The sequence below is a fragment of the Centropristis striata genome, chromosome 6 (assembly GCF_030273125.1).
Source record: "Centropristis striata isolate RG_2023a ecotype Rhode Island chromosome 6, C.striata_1.0, whole genome shotgun sequence".
NCBI lineage: Eukaryota > Metazoa > Chordata > Actinopteri > Perciformes > Serranidae > Centropristis > Centropristis striata.
In genome coordinates, this window is record NC_081522.1 from 17,892,578 (window position 1) to 17,908,462 (window position 15,885).

General features: G+C 39.3%; 1 protein-coding gene across 2 annotated transcripts in view; it reads right to left on the bottom strand.

The window, feature by feature from the left end:
- Positions 1-15,885, bottom strand: part of lrrc4ca (leucine rich repeat containing 4C, genome duplicate a) — a 182,865-nt gene that overhangs the window by 28,895 nt on the left and 138,085 nt on the right. For both annotated transcript variants that reach the window (XM_059335029.1, XM_059335031.1), the window contains one exon: positions 944-1,017. The gene's annotated coding sequence lies outside the window, so the exon portion shown is untranslated. The remainder of the gene's footprint in view (positions 1-943; positions 1,018-15,885) is intronic.

The following is a 15,885-nucleotide window of genomic DNA, read 5'->3' on the forward strand; positions in this document are numbered from 1 at the left end:
CTATTTTAGAGGACCCAGTGCGCTCTATGGCACGAATATAGTTCTCTCATAATGTAGCCATTTTCCCAAAAATTATTATTCCCATTGACACCCTGCTCCAGAGACATACACCTTATTCAGTTTTATGGATTGAACAAATATGTTCATTAATCCAGACTTGCAAGGTGTTTTCTTCTTATAGTAAAGCCCAATTACTCATTAACAACATCCTTGAACTTCTCTGATGACATTTCAAAAACTGAAATAATTGGTACGCATGGATTACACTGTAGGATGATGCTGTTATTTTGTCCGACCCCTGAATACAAGAAAAAAATACAATGATTTAAAAGCTACATGGTGTAACCTAGAATGTATTCAATGGCTCAGTTGTGAAAAAGCTCAAATAAATTGGGGGAAAGACAATAGAAATAGCATGCAGTTCATTCATTTAGCCATTCATTGACTCTCCCCACTAAATCCTTTTCATGATCACAGGAGGCTGGAAGCTAATCTCAGCATACATGGGGCAGAAGACGGAGAAACACGCTGGTGATTTATAGTTTGCAATCCACCAGAATTAGACACCTTTGGACTGTGTTGTGTTCCCACACTTTTAAGAAGTGTGGTTTGCTGAGGTAATAAGAGTGATTTATTTTGGCTGAAAAGGTCTATTCCCAGGGTGAGTACAAAAAAAAAAAGCCAGGTGTATCCACTGAAGTAGTAACTTCTTTCCTCTGCAGCTCTTTTTAAAATGGCTGAATATGATTTGACCAAAGAGATGCTATTTCCACCTCAAAATTAGATTGATTACCTGCATTTCTGACGTGAAAAACAAGCACAAAACTTGTTTATCTGTATCTGTCTGTTTATCTCCAGTATTTCTTTTTCTCTGAAAGAAACAGATGAACTCGTCATGTCTTGGTCACCCAGGTTAAGCTTCTGGTTGTAATTCAGTTCTTACCTGCCAATTCAATCACAGTTCCAATGGGTTCTGGTCATCCTCATGTTAACTTCCAATCCACTGTAAAGCTGTCCCTGAAAATACAAGAAGCAAAGTGTAAGAATACTTTAAAAACAGATTTACAGTGATGCAGCTTGTGGTTACTCCGATTCACGGGCTCCATGGAATACAGGCCATGAATAATGCACTGTTTTGGAAAGATTATGATGTATCTACTCAACTACCAAAAAATGCATTTTTTTAAACCCCCAGGATAGAGTACATCTAATTCAAAATTCTCTTTACTGTTTCTAAATAATCATTGAGTCATCTTGTTAGTTTTCCTTTCAACCACTTCCTCAGCACTCTTTGCTGATGCTGATATTTTAGTGCCTTTGAGAACCTCTATTTAACAAGAGGAGCTTTACAGTACGCTACTGTAAGTCGGAAGAGCTCATTCCCCAGAGACAAGGGGACAGTCAAAGCCATAACGCCTCACAAACACACACACATGCGTAGCCGGCGCACACGTACACACTACACAGAGGACAGACCCCGCTGAATAAATTATGGGGGACAAAAGCAAACGGAGATAAAGCTCTCCATCTCGCCCGCCATCCATTAGTACAGAGCAGGAACTGTGAGTGCAAATAAGCGTGTGTTTGATCCACTGGAACATTATTGTGTGCGCCTATCATGACCTCAACCTTTGTTTTAAGATAAGAGTTTTGCTGCTTCTGTCTCATTTGTGTAGCCTTGCCACGGAGTTGTGTTTTCATATTACAGCTGCATTACATCCAGATGACCAGCAAACACATCTTGACCCTTTTAATGTGCTGCTGATGCCAACATTTTTTTAAAAATATATAAAATATGCTTAAATATAAGAACAGTAATGAATTAGCAGATTGCAGTGAAATTGGATAGTTTTGCAGGAGCTGTGTTCTTCCTGTTTTAACAGAAATCCTGTCTGACCAATAGTCCACATCCCCTAGCAGTGCGTCTAAACCTTTTAGTACTAATATTTTATTTTTAAATAATGTCCTTAAACAACTGGACACTATCATTTTCACAAATGTTAAAGTAAAAATGTAGTTGTCTGGGACTGTTTCCAAGCACAAGTTTGGCACTCTAGTGAGTATTTAAGGCAGTTGGATAGTGTTTGTGGGATTGACTCAAAATATAGTACAGTGCTTACCTCTGTCTAAACAAGAGACTATGTGGGAAAGTTTGGCTCATTGATGTGTTGTTTTACAGTCTGATCTCACAAAATTCTGTGAAAAGACCACGACTTCTCAACACTGAATTCCAAGCTGGTGGCATGAAACAGCACCAGCATGGAAACAATGCCAATGTTAAGTCAACGGGGATCCTTTTTCTTGCTGGGCACACAGATTCCACGGTATAACAGCGTCACTCAGTCACTCAGTCACTCAGTCACTCAGTGGGAGGGCGGGAAGGAGGGGAAGTGGATGGGTCAACCCAATGGCAGACTTTTACCCAGGAGAACGGGGTTTGTGTCCCGTGCGGAAAAAAAAGTAAACGATTTTTTACAAAAGTTTTGTAGTTTGTGAATCACATTTACGTAACTTAAGTTTTTAACATTACTTCTGTGGTTCACTTCACCCTCGTAACTACCTCACTTCCAGTATTTATGCATTCATTTTCCTTCTTTTAGAACGCCTTACCAGGAAGATTTTTGCCCAAAACATTGTGATTTTGTAGCCAAAATTAACAGAAACTGCGATTTTTACAACCGCAAAGTATATGTGTATGTATAATGACGTATGTGTTTCTTTTAGAAAGCTCCGCTGCGTCATGAATTGCAAATTGCAAATTGCTCACTGGGTGCTGGTGGCACATAATATTTACACATTACGTACCACCAGCGGGGAATTCAGTGTTGAGAGGTTGTGATCATTTCATGTAATTTTTTGAGATCATGTTGGTTTTTACCACCACCAAGGAGGTAATGTTTTCAGGGAGGTTTCTGTCTGTCAGCAGCATTATGGAAAAAAAAAAAACTATCTTTGGCCAACCATGGCTCCATTAAATTTTGATCATCGGGCGGACACACAATACATTTTTGTTTTTGTTAACATTGAGATAGACCATGTGTGCTGCATCCATGTGGTTTCAAACTACTCGGAAAAAATAGTTTTACCAATCAGATTTCATGGCTCTCTTGATCTTTCCTTTGCTTTTGGTCTTCATGCAAATATTGGAAACAGCTACATCTCACAATGCAACGCATCTTCTTTGTAGCATCTAACAACTTTTCAACTGGGGAAATGGGACCATCCAAGGAGCACTTGAATGTATCATTTTCATGGTGGAGGTCTGTGCTTTCCAAATTGTAGTTTCACAATTGAAGTTTATGACACATGGGATATAGCTATCTCAGGCAGTGTTATCAATTAATCAATCAATTAATCCACTTATCCAGATCAATTCACTGTTGATTATTTGTTTATTTTATACGATTTGTTGAGATTGAAGAACATACAGAACCAGTCTAAAGCTCTACATGTAAGTTCAGCAACTAAAGTAAATAAACATGTTAATATAATGGTGAAATGACAGTAATAAACAGGGATGTACACATGATTATAGAGGGGCAGGGGCTCAAAGTCAGAAAAGGGCAGCATGTGTGCGCGCAAAGCCAGCCCCAAAAAAATGTTTCTGGTTCTTTGACACAATATTGAAATTAATGTCAATTTAAAAAGTACTGATAGAAAGCTAACTACTTAGCTATGTATCCTGTGTAGGTGAAAGTGATATGCAATTGCCATTTATTCTATGTCAAAAAATTATTGTAAACACGAATCAAGTTTAAATACAGATGGTAATATTTCAAACACAGATAACCTACAGTTTATATCCCCGGAATGCTGAAATTACTATATTATTATTATTATTATTAGCTATTATTATTATCATTGTTATTTTGTTAGCTCACACAGTAGTAGCAAAGTCACAATAAACTTTATATCTAGACTAGAATAGCAGGTTTCAGAACTGTGGCATGACAAACAGCCCACACTATAGTGGTTGTAAGAAGCACAAAACCAAAAACACCTCATTTTAATCCGGAAGAGTAGTAGGAAAATAGTCTCGCCACCAGACCTTCCTCTACAGAAGAAAGTGGGACAACAACTGGGTGCAGACCTGTTGATCCGCCTATTTTGTGATGTTAAAACCTCAGACCTGTAGTGAGGGAAATATGATCCACTGTAAACACAGTGCATGTTATTTTAAAAATGTATTTAAAAGAAAAAAAATGTCCGGTAAAAATAGAGCCGTGATACAGCAGAGCTGCAGCCGATGGATGCTGACACATTCACTAAAATAGGGCGTTTTTCTGAAATATGACCCATATTTAAGCGAATAAGTGGACGGCGACTAGTTGGAGCGTAACTCACAGGTTCAAGTTGCTCTACTGTCACGTCTCCTCAGTTATCCAGGGGGCAGCGGCTTCTCTCCCTCTCACTTACTCGCCCGCTCTCACTCTGTCTCTCTCTCTCTCTCTGGCGGCGAGTGCGTGATGCAACGGACAGAGAAATGGCAGGCTCAACACACACAGCAACCTTGTATTACAAGAAAATACGTACGGTAAAATACCGTGGAGTTTTTGAAGCGCCGTTTTTTTTACATCCCTATTTGTTCATGTTATTTAAAAAACAATAAACAAACAAAAAAACACTCAGAGGGCACTTTTTAATACCAGGCAAAAAGGCCAGGGGCCCAAGCACCCCTAGGGCCCTATGTGTGTACGTGCCTGGTAATAAATATGACAAAACTGTTCACAAGCTGCACTAACATACTAACTAGTGCAGTGTAGTAAAACAACATGAAGTGCACCACTGTGAGATGAGATAGAACTCTCTGGCTGAAACTTCACTAAGAATGACAAATTATGCCCACAGATAGTGATGATGGATATGGGCTTTGCCGTTGTAATCATTATCATTGTTGTTATTATCAACAACATCAATATTGCACCCCACATACACACACACACGCAGACAAAACACCCCCCGGCTCTCCTCCTTCTTTGACAAAACGCTGCATCATTGCATTTTTCAAAGCTTGTCTTGAGTCAGTGCTTCAGAATGTGTCTAAAAGATGTATGTTCTTTCTAATTAAGAAGAAAATACCATACTGGAACCTTAAACATACAGATGGTCTGTCAGAGACGTCAATAGTGGTTGTGTCTTTGTAGGATCAGGAGTGATATGAAACAAAGTGTGATTTTGCTTTGTTATAGTCTTATGCAGTGTTTTGTTATGTTACTGTAGGGTAAGAGTGCAGAAGAAGTGTACTTCTTAGAGTGAACTGCAAAAATTAGACAAATTAACTGTTACTTATTCTTAAACTGATATTTTATGCAATGTTTGAATAAAAAAACCCAACATATTCTCACAAAATATTGTGTGCCTCACAACACAACATATAACTTTCATGTCACTATCACCAGTTTTGGAAAGTCCATAAATGACTAATCTGGCAGTGGAAACAAATCTTTTATAAACTCTGAATTACAAACCCTATGAACCCAGTATAATAGTAATATAATAATTAATATAATAATAATAGTATTACAAGATTGCCAAATAAATACCATTTATAATAGAAAGGAACTTTAAAAACAGGCATTATAGTTAAAATGTGAAGTCATTGAATGGAACAAAGCTTAAAATTATGATATTTCTGTCAAAATCATGTTTGTATGTGTGTTCTATGTAAAATGTTGCCAAAAGAAACTGTTTAGAATAACTAGATCCTGTTAAAACATGGAATTCTCAAATCAGACACAACTGCAGACTGTTTTCATCGAGCAGACAAAGAAAAGTAGAAGTTGTAAAAATGCAAGTTGTTCAATATGTTCAGCATGTGGAGACCCGACACTTGGAAAAGTGTTGTGTATATAAATTTAATTTTATTCCAATCTAAATATAATAATTTATCAGAGAAATTCAACTTGCTTTTTGTCTTTTTGTTCTTGAGTTGGTCCCATTTCTAGCCATAATTGTGCTGTTTCCATAGAGCTGCAAGACTTATACTGAATATGGCAGTAAAATACAAGGCCACAGTGAGTAAAAAGTAAAATAGAAAAAACATGCCCTGAGACGGTTTGGGCTTCAGAGGGTTAAACATCACAAACATTGTAGTTAAAATAAATTGGAATGAATATCAAAGCCCCTCCAGCAATTAAGTTTCCTGAAAATGTTTTATTGCCACCTTATAATTTGCATGGACACCAGAGCACCATTTATTATCTCATCACATCTTTAACATCAGTCAGCCCAATAAACTTCTATATCTCCAGGGGTCTGCTGGACATCAAAGATCTGCTCAGCCATTCCCCCCTTTTCTCTTTATCTCCCATGAACTCACAGAGATAAAGTCCCTCTCTGGAAGAGTAGTAGTCCAACAAATCAAGACTAATGTCAGTGCCTTCTGCTCCAGATCGCAGCATATTTTGACCCGCAGGTCACACTACATCGCCCACTGGAAATGACCAGAAATGCATGTCAAGCTGAATCAATTGGCTGTACAGCCATTCGTTCAATTAAGATCTTGGGTGGGGGGTGGTCAGTGTGGTCTGCAGTGTGGTGAGTACAGGCTCCCAAAGGAGCAGTAAGTGCTGAAATCAGCTCAGCTGCGCCTGCCATTTGTCATTATCTAATGGTAAATCCATCTGTGTCTGGTAGAGGGCCCTCGCCAGGCCAGACTGCTAAGTGGCCAGACAGTAAGGGAAAAATAAGAGAGAGAGAGAAATAGATAGATAGATAGATAGATAGATAGATAGAGAAATAGATAGATAGATAGATAGATAGATAGATAGATAGATAGATAGATAGATAGATAGATAGATAGATAGATAGATAGATAGATAGATAGATAGATAATCATCTATTGTAAATTACTTTGCTGGTAAAGGCAGAGAGATCATATCAAGAAGTTTAAGATCCATGAAATCTCTAAGGTTTGCTTTGACATGATGCAAATGCACACAGAGAATCCAAGCCATATTTTCCATTTTAAAAAAAAGTCTAAGGAAGACGATGGGTATGAGATAAAACAAATTAACGGACTTTAAAGCAGGCATTAAGATGGAATACAATTATCTGGAACAAAGAATGCAATTTTGTAATTCTCTCAATTACATGATCTGTGACTTAATTAAATTAGAATGCAGCTAAATCAGTACTTTAATATGATTTTAATTAATACACGTCTCAGCTATGTACACCATTTGTCACTAGACAATATGAGAGCTTACAGGCTTTTCTGGCATATTCTGTTTATCTCTATGTGCTTGTGTGTGTGTGTGTGTGTGTGTGTGTGTGTACAGGCATGCTTGTTTCTGCACTGTGTCATGAATTTACTGTCAATAACCACTGCTACTGACAACCAGACTTTCTTGAAATACAGACCAGTATGCCAACATTCTATGTTGATTAGCCAACATGATTCAAAGGCAGTGCACATTATCAGCTTGTCTGATTTGTAATTGGCAAACTGGTGCAATATGAAGTCTATTTATTTACATGTGATTTATTTCCAGCATGGCACAAAACATGGCTATCTACAAGTTGAATGGAAATCAAATGGCTGTAGGGATGAAGAATGACAGCAAAACATGACACAACACAGACTTTAACGTGTATCATTTTGTCCAATTGTCAAACTCTGGGCTTGAAAAGTGAAGTGAATGAATGGGTGCCTTAAACCTGCATTGCTTCGAATGGCCAGCAGGGGGCGACTCCACTGGTTGCAAAAAGATTATATAGAAGTCTATAAGAAAATGATCCTACTTCACACTTGATTTATTGTATTAGTAAGCATTTTCCGTATGAGTTTATGATCTCAACCAGCCGTTTATTTCAAAGAATGGATTCCCCTTGCTAAACAAGCTAGCTAGAATTAGTGTTAGCTGATAACTTACATTTACATTTATTCATTTAGCAGACGCTTTTATCCAAAGCGACTTACAGGAAAAAGGGAACAATCAAGTAGTCCACAAACCAGTGGGTGACATCAGGAAGCCTACCTCCATTATTTCTATACCCAGCATATCATTTTTGCCATACATTTGTTGTCAACGCAAGATGTGTTTTAAAAAATGCTTTTACCAAACCTGGTTAGCAGTGTAGCTTAAACTTCTGCTGCACCAAAGGGATGCCGCAGAGAAACTCATTGCAGAGTGGAATTAGTGCAATCAGGGGAGATATGGAATTAATATGTCTGATTAAGTGCCTGACTGAATTAGCATCTGGAGTCCAAAGAGAGTTCAAGCAGAAGGGGAGGGATGAGATATGATTTGCAGTGAGAAAGAAAGGCTGACAGACTATAGAGCTATACAGGAAAATACAGTATCCAAGACAATAGGGGGAGGAGAAAAGGTAGAGTGACTGTGAGATGAAGCGTCATACTGTGAATAGAACATTTCGTGGGCTCTTGGTTTCACTCAGGCCAGTCCTGTCTCTTTGATTAATTATTTTTGACAAGGAAATCTTCCTTCTCCTCATCTGCCTGTGAAATGGATCCACCGTCCTGTCTAAGGTTTTCAACAGTGTACAGAGCAGCTGTCATTTGTTCGTGATGGGAGAGGTAATTGGTTTGGCCCCATCAAAACTGTTAGAGTCTTCGAAGACATTGTGATCTGTTTTCGTGAAGACCCTGTCATTAGGGATGACAGAACTACATGGAGATGCTTACATAGAGAAGAAGACATTAAGAATGGCACATAGAGGGAAACATTCAGAGGGAGGCAAATAGGGACACAATACTAACACTCAAAAGGCAGAGGGAAAAGTCAGGCAAAAGGTAGTTTGAGGAGAAGCAGGGAAGATGAAAGACACAGACTGCATGGTTAGCCCCAGAGAGAGAGGGGAGTAAATTACCAATATGAAATCTCTCCCTCGAAATGTCTGACTCTCATATGAAAGGCTGGCAAAAGCCTCTGAAGAAAAATGCATGAGAACGGATGCCATGCTACCGTGGGGCGATACAGGAGTTATAACACACTAAGCCAATAAGCATATGTAATGCAAATCCACATGAAAGCAACCTGGGATTGTACAATAGGAAGTTAACCGTGTGTGCGGTTTAAGACTTAAATTAAAATAACTGATAAGTGTGAGAGAAAAAGGAGACATAATCACTCTTATGAAAAAAAAACTGTGGATAAGAGAAATGTAGTGTGGTAAGAGGAGACGGCAAAGAATGAATTGGATGGTAAAGCTGAGAAATGAAACCTTGGAGTGGGAGAGAAGGAGAATACTAATCAAGAAAGAAAAGGCAAAGTGCTATGTAGAATTCTTTGGGGCGAATGAGTGTGATATGTGACCAAGGAAGGTGAGGGAAATAAGAAAAGGAGGATGTTCAGGAGATTTATTTGATTATCATTAATTCCATTTTCTGGTGTGATAGACATCATGGTGAGTCACTAGGTGTGTCCAGGAAGAGATGAGAGCAGAAGCTGAAGTGGCTAGCATGCTGCTACGTGGCAAACTGACAAATTAGAGCACTGTTCTCTAATTCTCCCCTTCTGTTCTTTCTTCAGATTTTACTCATTTGGATTTTCCTCCAGGAATTAAATAGCGGGCTTCAATTGGTATTTGATGCAGGAACTGACTTCCACAATCACATTAAGCTGTTTTATGATGAAATGCCTGTATCTAACTGTGCTATAAAAACCAACTCTGAAAATCTGAATCATTAAGTGTTTAGGCAGTAAGAGCATGCAGACAGAACTGCATAAAATATTTAATAGTTTGTTGTGTCAGCACAAACATGGTCACTTCACATTGATGTTTTGATCTGCTATCGACAATGTATGATGTTGGTTGATCAGGAAGGACTAATAACTTGATAATCACTGGATAGATTGATGTGATATTTGCCATGGACATTCATGGTCCCCACAGAATGGTTTGGGTTGATTTTGGCGACTCTTGCTCACATTTTTGTGCACTACTGTCAGGTCAATGAGTCCTTACTATTTGGGTGATCCCATGACCTTCCTTGTAGCATTAACATCATTGTAAAGTGTAGTTGTTCACAAAAAAATACCCCAAATCCACCAATTGCCATCAAATGTATGCGCACCAGGGGATGAACCCATCCTTTCCATTTTTTAAAAATACGTTGGCTTATAAAAAAAATGTATCTGCTGCTACAATGCCATTAAGTTTTTGAGTTTAGACTTTACAGATTAAAAACAAATTGATTATTGTACTGTAATCTGCTTTGAATAACTGTGATCCCCAAAGGATGAATTGTGTTCTCTTTTGCATTCTGATCTCAGTGTGACTTCCTGAATAAATAATGCTTAACTGACTGGTGTTTCCTGCTGCTACCAAGAAAATATTCCCACTTGTATACAGGAAGTATTAAATCCGAATAGGACCACTGCAACATTTACTTTGCATAACTGTGCTCCCCAGAGGATAAACCCTTTTGACTTTAGTGATCTCATAATCTTTTCTCTTGTGCCACAATGCGCATGTGTTGAAGTTGCAAATCACGGGCGGATTATAAGACAATTGTGGGTACAGACCCCTGGGTACAGACCTCTCTTACATCAGAGCAAGACACACAGACTTTATAGCTGTTTAGCCTCTTTTTATTGTGATTTTGCATCTCTTTGGAATGGTAACAAATCTCTCTGTGGTCATTTTGCATCACTTTGAAGTTGATTTTGTCTATATGTAGTTATTGTTTTGTCTGTGGTTGTTTTGCCCCTTTTTGTAGTGGTTTTGTGTCTCTTTGTAGTCATTTTGAAACTCTTTGTAGCCACTCTGTGCCTCTTTGTAATGCTTTTGTGTCTATTAGTAGCTGTTTTCCCCAATTTCATAGTTGGAAGTCTCCTTGTGATCATTATGAGACTTTCTGATTGGTACGTGTCTCTTTGAGTGAAATTCCGTAGGTGCCCACAGGGTAAATGAGTCAAATCACATTATATTGCAAAAAAATAAAAATAAAATAAGTATAGTCGTGATTCCAAGTAAAAGACTGCTTTTAATAACCCCATGACCTTTTCTGTCATGTTATCCTAAGACAAACTTTACATTACACGTAACATGTGTTTTCTTCTTCAAATATTTAATACAAAATGAACATTACATACCCCAGAGACAGCTGCGGGGCTTGAGACTTCAGTGTTTGTTTTATGTGTGTAGGAGTGTGTTCATTTGTGTCTACACTATTGTTTGCACAGTATGCATGCAATTTTGCAAAAAAAAAAAAATCTAGTTTCAAATGTGGGGTATCCAGTTCACAAGCCAGTGTTACACTATCTTGCATGTCTGTTTCCACATGCTGAGACAATTTTCTTTGCTGAAACTCCATGTCTACACATTGTATTGTGATGTGCAAAATCGCACAAAAGACTTGTCCTCCGGCTACTGCAATGAACCATTGAAGAGAATGAGCATACAGGAGTGTAGCTACCCCATTCCCTATTGGACTCAACTCTCAGGACCTAAGCGGATTTACAGTGCGATATCAGCACTTAGCAGATCGTTCATTACAGGTATCAGGAGTGGAAGTTGATAGTAGAGTTAAGAAAGGAAATGCTGACATGCTACCAGAAAAAGGATGTAATATGAAGACTAGATTATAATGCTGAACGTTATCATGCTACAGGCAGGTAGTGGAATAGAGAAATAGAAATATGTGGGAAGACAGGAAGTAAGCATCTGTATATTGGAATATGTATTATGTGTGTCTTCCTAGAGCCAAGGGTAACACTTTACAATAACCATCATTTATAAATGGTTAACAGATAGTTTATTAATGTTTAATAATCATTTATAAACCGTATATAGGCCATTTAGAATGGTAAATAGAAAATGTAATAATGTTGAACTATAATTTATAAATGCCAAATAGAAGGTATATTAATGTAAGTTGAAAGTTTCTTTACCATAAACAAACAATTACATTATAATTCTTAGTTTATTAATAGTTTTGCACTCATTATAACATTTTTAACACCATATTAAGTATGTAAATGATTTCAAAATGATTCTTATACTTTTAAGAAATTGTTTGAAAACATTTAAAGTTTAAATATGTATAGAATTTTGTAAATGATTAATAATTGGTGGTCTATAAACCATCTATAAACATCACTTAGATGGTTATTGTAAAGTGTTATCGAGCCAAGTTACAAAACTGTTGCAAGAAATGCAGAGCAAAATGTCAGATAGTTATAATATTACCATGTGATTACCAGAGCATGGCAGCAACTGTAACAAAATCATTGCTGAATTAATAATACTGCTGAATAAGTGTTTACAACTACAAAGCGGCCGATCACAACCAGACAAACACACGGGAGACATCCTTTCCTCAACTCAGCTTTTTGCATGAAAGCCCAGGGAGAAGCATCAGATAGCAGGGAACACTCGTCATGCACAATCGGCCATGAGCCTCTCTCTCTTGACAAGGCCATCAGCCTTACAAAGCTTTCCAGAACAATCTTGCGCCAGACTAGCCTTTAGCTTCAGTGCCTGGCAGCACCAGCTGCCATGCTCTGCCAGTCGTGCTTGCACAGGGAGGGAATGCTCCATTGCGGAAGAGATAAGTAAATGTTACTTATTCCATATTGTACGATGTACCTCGACACAGTCTGATAACACAGGGTTGAAGCAGACAGCACTCAGAGGGCGGAGGTAGAATGATGCATCTAATTCTTCAGTGTGTGAGTCATCATGAAGCTCAATGTGCCTAAGTGGGGAGGAATAAAGACAGAATGGATGATGCAGAGTGAGTGTTAAGTCTGTTCTCGATTTATGTTAACTTTATTTTTTGGCAAACCCTCTCCGCTGATTTGATGGAAAGATAAAATGTAAAACTGCATTGCACTGCTCTGTTACTATAATATAGTACTATAATATAGTAACAGACCAGTGCAATGCAGTTTTATATTCTAATATCTGAATAAATCACATCCCCTTCACTGTTCTTAGCATGGGTACATGTCCAGGAATGTGTTTTGAATGAATATTTCAAATATCCTTTCCTTATGCAACATGAACAAGCTGTGGTCATCTACATCTACAATACAAGTGGACGGAGTGAAAATGTGACAGTGTGTGAAGAAAGACTGAGTTAAAGAGGGGAGACAGAGAGATAACTACATGGAAAGTGAACACTGCTCTTGGGAAAGCTCTCTTTCTCTCTCAGAGGAGAGGGAGGCCGTCTGAAGAGGTTATTTATTTTTCATCTGGAGATGGAAACTGAAGAGCGGTGGGGTGAGCCCCAGTGGAATTACTGACTGGAGATGTACCCTCCTGGGGCTACTGTCTCTCTCTTCTCCCTCTTTCTCCCACTCCCGCTCACTTTCCATCTCCCACCTTTCTGATCTTCACCAGAGAGCTGCCACTGTCTCTCTGGGAGATGGGGGAAGAGGAGAAGAAAAAGAGGAGCCGCTCATTCTCGATGCCATCTTTGCCTGCCTCACAGTCAAACTCTATTCATCCCACACTCCTGTGGTCTGCCGAGCTCTGCTTGGCTTTGCTCAGCTGTAGCTGCATCGAGCAAGCCGAGCCGAGTTGTTCTTCATGCTCCTCCCAGGCTTGTCTATCTCTACGTGGGAAGCAACGCTTCTTATCCCAGCCCTCCTCATTAACAGCATTCCCATCACACACCAGAGTCATTAAAAAAGCCACTTGTCCTCCCCCATCCCCTCTGGTGTTTTCCTTTCATCATTCCACTTCTCTGTTCCGATGAACTGCCGGTGTGAATGTCTTGGCTGACACCTTTACTCCACCAGGACCTGAGTGAATTATTGGGAGGCAGAGAAGTGGGGCTACATAATCTTTGTAAGGCTGCCTCTCCATGGCCTGTTCCAGGCATTCTTGTGTTGTCATGGGAGCCCATGAAAGGCTTACTTTCTGCTCCCTATTTCTCTTAATGAACAAAGGTGTCAAATGCATCCTTATATTCAGGTCATTTGGGAGGTTCCCCATAGCTGCAAAAAGTCAAGATACTAAAAATAAGAGTGCTGCAGAAAGTATGCAAGGGAGCTCATACTTTCAGGCCGATGTGAGGTAATCCCTTCCCCTTTCTACCATCTAGGGAGAGATCCAGGCCTTGTGTCAGTGCAGGTTTTCAGCAAGCACATAATTAAGATGACATTGTTGCTACAGTAGAGTAAAGCACTCCTCAGCAGCAAAGCTCCTCGGTAAGAATCCTCACCTGGTGAGTGTGTGGTATCCTGGGAGTTTACCATTTCCGCATGACTTTCTTCCACATTGTGTTCGCCATGCCACTACACAAACCCACTCTTCTATCTCATTTTATAAGCCGGATAGAAAACAGGATGAGTAAACTATCACATGCTTTTATATTTCAGGGAGAGAGACATAGTGGGTGACAAGGGAGGACTAATAGAGGACCTGCTGTAAGAGTGGTGCCGGTTTGTATAGGGACACACTCTTCATTATTCCTCAAATAGAAACAAGCCCAGCCTCTGCTAATCTCCTTCACAACAGTAACGAGAAAATGGACTCTTTGCTTTCGCTGCCTCTCAAAGCCACGAGCTAACAATGGATGTAGAAGAAATCAAATTTGCACCCCTATGAGATAACCTCCTTATTTTCTTCCTCCTTTGCCTGTCCCTCCCTTTGCCCTCCTCCCTCCCTTCTCTCTGCACTCCATCCCGCGCCTAGTTAACTTCATTGGTTGGAGAGGAAGAATGCTGAGGGTGCAGGACTAAGGAGAAACCAGCATCAATTAGACTCTAAAGTGCACTTTATTTTTTGTGCCCCCCCCCCCCCCCCCCAGTGCCAAATTAAATTAGGCTATAAATTAAAAAAAAGCGCAATGGAAAAGCAATGAACTTTAATTATCGAAACAGATCCACAGCATGGGTCACTGCTCACTACACTCCAGTTCACTGTGTGCTCTCACACTGCACATGTGCTGGCTTACGGCCACTGTTTTGATCGTCTTAGAGACGTAAATTTCACAAAATCAGTCTCACATTTAATGATCAAACTGATGCCGACAGGTTTTACGGTTTAGTGCATCCCCCTACATTGCTCCCATTTATTTTGGTCCAAAAATGTATCCGTGTATCTGTATACAACATGTGCATTAGATTATGAAAAGCGAGTCACTCTCTTCTTATGTCCTTTCTGTCTTTTTGGTTAGCACACACTGTATGTAACAGAGGAGATCAAACCGCTTTGATAATTCAGCTGAGAACACTAGAGACACAGTGGGAAACAAATTAAACATGATAACTAAGACTGTGCTTCCCCCCATGTGGATTGGATAGATGGGGTAACGCCTGTCTGAGAGCGAGTGAGACACAGAGAGGGGAGAGAAAGCGCGAGACAGCAGCTGTGATTTCCCCTCTATTTCTTTTTTGGGAGGACTGCCAGGTCAGATGGCATGGCACGACGTGACCTGTGTAAAATGTTACTACCATTTGCCAGTGTTTTATCTCTCTATTCTGAGTGTGCAGCGTAAATTCTGACCCGTACTGAAATATATGTGGAAGGTCTGCATGGAATGCCAAAGGCAGTCTTTTGTTTAAATCGGTTCATCTTCCTTGTTGCAGTAAAGCGTCGATGGAGAGCTGAAAAACCTGAAAAAAAAATGGCCAAAGGCACCTCATGACTAAAAAAAGCTGTGTTACAAGTCACGATAAAAACACTAAGGTTATTAGATTTCATGCTTTCTTTCACAAGGCATATGATTGTGTAACAGCACTGAATAACCAGTCTTTCATCTAAATCTATGATTCTGCTCTGGATATTTTGTTACGTCTGACATCACAAGATTGTACACATCATCGGAGTGCATGCAATGATGTGGGAGTCTAAAATTAGTCTAGAGACTCTATGCTTAAAGTTATTTGGCTTCATCAACATGGGGCACTTGAGGATATCAAGGACATCAAGCTAAATAAGAGCAGTCGAATTAAAGAGGGAGTGAGA